The 4,715-nt window shown below is 36.2% G+C and overlaps 1 long non-coding RNA gene across 1 annotated transcript; it reads right to left on the bottom strand.

Moving 5' to 3' along the window:
* Positions 1 to 874: 874 nt before the first annotated feature.
* On the bottom strand, positions 875 to 3,279 carry LOC128082686 (uncharacterized). The gene is made up of 2 exons (XR_008207789.1): positions 3,055 to 3,279; positions 875 to 2,871 (listed from the first exon to the last, which is right to left on the bottom strand). It is a non-coding gene; the product is annotated as an uncharacterized LOC128082686 (long non-coding RNA).
* Between the last annotated feature and the right edge of the window lie 1,436 nt (positions 3,280 to 4,715).

Here is a 4,715-nt window from a genome sequence, read left to right as displayed (position 1 = left end):
TGGAGGAGAGGCAGAATTCAGAAAGTTTTTAGAAATAGTTCAAAGACATTAAAAAAGGTTTCTTGCTAGGCTTCAACCCTGGACAGAGCTACAGGCAATTTCTATGTATGTTTTGTGATTTCTGGCAGGTCGTTTTCTCACTTACACTCATAGAATCACTCAGGTTGGAAAAGACCTTAAAAATCATCTAATCCAACCATAACTTAACCATACTACTTTTACTCTAACAACCCTCTGCTAAATCATGTTCCTGAGCACCGCATCCAAACGGATTTTAAAACATCTAGGGATGGTGACTCAACCACCTTCCTGGGGAGCCCAGTCCAGTGCTTTTCTAACTTCAGCTCTGAGAAAAGGACAGAAATTCATTTGGGATTCTTACTACTTGCACTGTAAATCTCTGAGTTCTGTATGGATGGGGCCTTATAAATATTTCTATAATTAGTCAAAGCACAGTAATTTTTTTTCCCTACAGGTTAAATACTGCTGATTAGCTGCTTACTTTTTAGAAAGTTCTCTGTCCTTAGTATTTACACGAGTCTTTTTCTGACCTGCTGTAAGCCTGTTAGTCCAAATCAGATAAGGAGTCTAGTGTATACTGTTACTAGTTGATACTTGCTATTTCAATGCATTCTAGGATTATGTAATAAACAAAAGAACTGCCTCATAGAAGAGAATGACTTATTAATTACAATACAGTAGTGATCTTGTTTTTGGTGTTATGACTGCATATGTATATCTGCCTTTGCATTGTTAGTTCTAGAAGATACTGTCTACAGGTATTGCTGACAATTAAAAAAAATTACAATTGTTATTTATTCTTGGAAATATATTTCTTTGCTTGCTATGAATCAGTTAATACTGAGCCATGATATTTTGCTGTGCTAGTGCACTTTATTGAATGTATCAAAGTACATAAGACATATTGATATTGTAACAATTAAACACAGAAACAAAGACTGTGTCTAAAAAGCAATTCCAAAGTTTTAGGAAGGAAGGATTATTATAGAATTCTGAGACTGCTTGATACAAGAAGAAAGTGGTTTAGGCAGATTCACATCATTTGACTTAACACACTCATTCTATATAAAAGAATTTAATCTCAAAGACTGGCAAGCAGAATTTTTAACAGGAACACTACTACGCAAATCAAAGAGCAATTCTGTTATCATGCTATGTACTAACTGCCTGACACTTGTTTGCTTTACAAAATACACATTAATTTATCAAATTACCCCACAAAATAAACAAAACTGAAGAAAACCTATGCATTTAAAATCGTTAGGATTTGACGAAGAAAAAATATAAAATGTTCTAAAGTAGTGAATCCAATTTTTGTTTCTTCAGAAACAAGCTCATTTCAGGGAAAAGCTATTAGATACTGCTATGTAAAGAAAATACAATTTATAATGTTCAGTGTTACAAATAAGAACTAATTTTGAAAAGCTAATTAGTGGATTTCATGATGGAATAACTACATGAGCGGATGAGGAAAATGCTTGATGTCATCTATCTTAATGTCAGTAGAGACTTGGACATAGTCCCCATCATATCCTTCTTTTCAAATTCCAAATGTGTGGATTTGAAAGGTGGACTGATGAACAAAGTTTAGTCTAGTCATACCTTGAGAGTGGTGGTCATTGGCTCAATGTCTGGCTAGAGAAAGTAACAAGTGGTGCTCCTCAGGGGTCAGTAGTGGGACCAATGCTCTTTAATATCTTCAGCAGTGACATTGGCAGTGGGATCAAGTACATTCTCATCAAGTTTGTGGATGACAACAAGCTATGTGATAAGGTCAAGATGACTAAGGGATGGGATGCCACTCAGAGAGACTTAGACAGCCTTTGTCAGTGGGACAAGGAGAACCTCATGAGGTTCAAAAAATCCAAGTGCAAGGTACTGCACATGGGTAATGGTAACCAACCCCTTGTATCAGTACAAGTTGAAGGATATAAGGAGAGAGAACAGCCCTGCCACAATGGGCATAGGGATACTAGTAAATAGCAAGTGGACATGAACTAGCAGTGTGTACCCTCACAGCCCAGAAAGCCACTCCTGTCCTGGACTGCACCAAAAGAATCGTGGTCAGCAGGTCAAGGTAGATGATCCTGCCCCTCTGCTCTGCATTGGTGACACCACATCTGGAGTACTCCATCCTGACGTGGAGTTCTCGAGTACAGGAGAGGCATGGATCTGTTAGAGCATGAGCAGAAATGGAATACCTCCCCTGTGAGGACAGGCTGAAAGAGCTGGGACTGTTCAGCCTGGAAAAGAGAAGGCTCTGGGGAGATGTGATAGTAGCCTTTCAGTATCTGAAGGAGGGCTATAAGGAGAAGAGGACAGATTCTTCAGCAAGGTCTGTTGCGATAGGACAAATGTAAATGGTTTTAAAATGTAAAAGGATAAATTCACATTAGATACAAAGAAGGTTTTTTTTACTATGAAGGTGGTGAGGCACTGAAAGAAATCACCCAGAGAGGTGGTGGATGGATCACCTGTCCTTGGAGACATTCAAGATCAGGCTGGCCCAGGCTCTGAGCAGCTTGTTCATATTCATTTCAAGGGAGTTGGATTAGATGACTTTCTAATTCAGAAGATTCTGTTATTTTATGATAATACTAAACTCAAGTAATATGTTACCCAGCAAAGATATTTATTTCTTGCATTTAATTTTGGTATGAACCAGTTAACACTGAGCTAAGCGAAGATCACCGAAATATTTCTAGAGTTTAGGCACTTTGAAACATTGGTCACTGTTCTTAAAGTATAAATTTAAGGATCTATATCTATACTTAGAATCAGAGATAAATGTTTGGGTGTTTTTTTTCTGATAGTATCTTCCTCTCTCCAGTTGCCATACACTTTCTCTCTCTAAAAAAAAAAAGTATTTAATGTATATATTATTTATAAACATACAGAGATGTTTTCATCTTTGCAGACACTAATAGGTAGCTGATTCCAAGGTACACATGTCCTTAACCAAAGTTAAAACAGGATCACAACTTTCTCTCTGTTCTATTAACAGCAATTCTGTAATAGTTTTATAGCACCTACCTGAATCAGTATATCAGTATCACACATTCCGCTTGGCTAACGAGCTGCTTTTTGCAGAACCTTAATCCAAAAACAATAAAAGTTGAAAGAAATTCCCTGTTTCACTTCAGCAGACACTGAAATATATCTATAAAAAAATTCTTGATGTTTTGCCTACTTTTTTGTAACTAACTTTTTTGACTACATAACTTGATTATAACACTACAAAAATAATATCCACTGTACTGTTTCACACTGTTTTGAAATGTAGTATTTATGATAAATGAATTAAACAATTCTATTAAGCATGTTAAAATAACTGAAATTTGATTTGTCCCAAGAAAACATATGTAACTAAGCTTCTGCTTGGCTTTAAGATGCATGCACATTATTTCTTTGACTTGGAAACACAAGGATGTGTGATATTTTACTGAGTACTTAGTTATTTCAGCTTTCTGGGAGCTGTATACTAATGCTGTGTTGTCAGAAAACTTCTGAAATGAGGGTTTGATACTCCAACATCAGTAAACAGCATAGTGCTACTGATCTGTAACCTCTCAGCAGCAAAATAGAGAAATCCATGTAATTGATTCAGTGTCTGTGAGGAGAAGCAACACCTTTTAATACACTACCTCAGAGAGCTGGCAGAAAAAATAGACAAATTTTATTTTACCTGCTTCATCAAAGTACATACAATGGAATTTGTTTGAGAGAAGAATGAACTCCTTTATATTGCAGATGGAAGGACAGACCCTGCCTGTACAAATCTATCCTACGCTGACCTAAGCAGAAGCATTAGAGGTCATATAAATGTTCCTTGTCTTAGTTACTGAATCTGGTTTCTGTAATCTGAAGACATAATGAAGGTAAGGCTGCTTACACACTATTTTCAGTTGTTTTTCAGGACAATGGATTTAATGACATAAAAATGAATTAACTGACTCTCCTCTCCTGACACTCTATTAATTGAAGATACTTGAAGTTGAACTGGAAAAGCAGTACATACAAGATTTATTGTTCCTCATGGAATCTTAGTCCTGCTGCCTTTTATATCCATTCTGATATCACTGAATCAACCTGAAGTCCTATGGATAAAAGAAGGAATTATTTTAGATTTTCCCAAGGCTCAGCCTTCATCACAATATAAGATATCCAGTTGTATCACCACCATCCCTGCAACTCTCTTCCCACTCTCAAGTTTACTGGATTTCTTGTTATTTATTGATTTCCAACTTCCAAAGTCTGCATAAGATACCTTTATGATTAAGCTCCTGTACTGATCTCTCTCTTTTTTTACTATTGTTATAATGCTTATTAGTGATTGCTGCTTGGGTCACTATCATCTTCTGCTCTCTCATCCCAAGTGTATTACAAGAATGAAAAGCTATTTATGGTTGAACTGTACTAACTCTGTCTTCCTTTACTGCACTTAACTGAAGTGCTTTAAAAGGACTCAATGAAGGACAGGGAAGTATTTTCAAATTATAGCTGTGAGTGATGACCAGAGAATAAGAAACCTCCGACCTGAAATTAGAGGAGCTGTTGACACTGGCTACAATTCTGAATAGTAGTTCAAAGCCAAAGAAGAAACAATAATATTATGTCATTCACTGGGGAAAAAAAAAAAATCCACTGTTAGATTTTTAGCAAATAAACAAGTATATATGATTACAGAGAGGACA

This window comes from Tympanuchus pallidicinctus, unplaced genomic scaffold (genome assembly GCF_026119805.1).
Source record: "Tympanuchus pallidicinctus isolate F22 unplaced genomic scaffold, pur_lepc_1.0 scaffold22, whole genome shotgun sequence".
Taxonomy (NCBI): Eukaryota; Metazoa; Chordata; class Aves; order Galliformes; family Phasianidae; genus Tympanuchus; species Tympanuchus pallidicinctus.
Note: the sequence above shows the minus strand (reverse complement) of the source record. Positions and strands in the feature narration are given on the sequence as shown.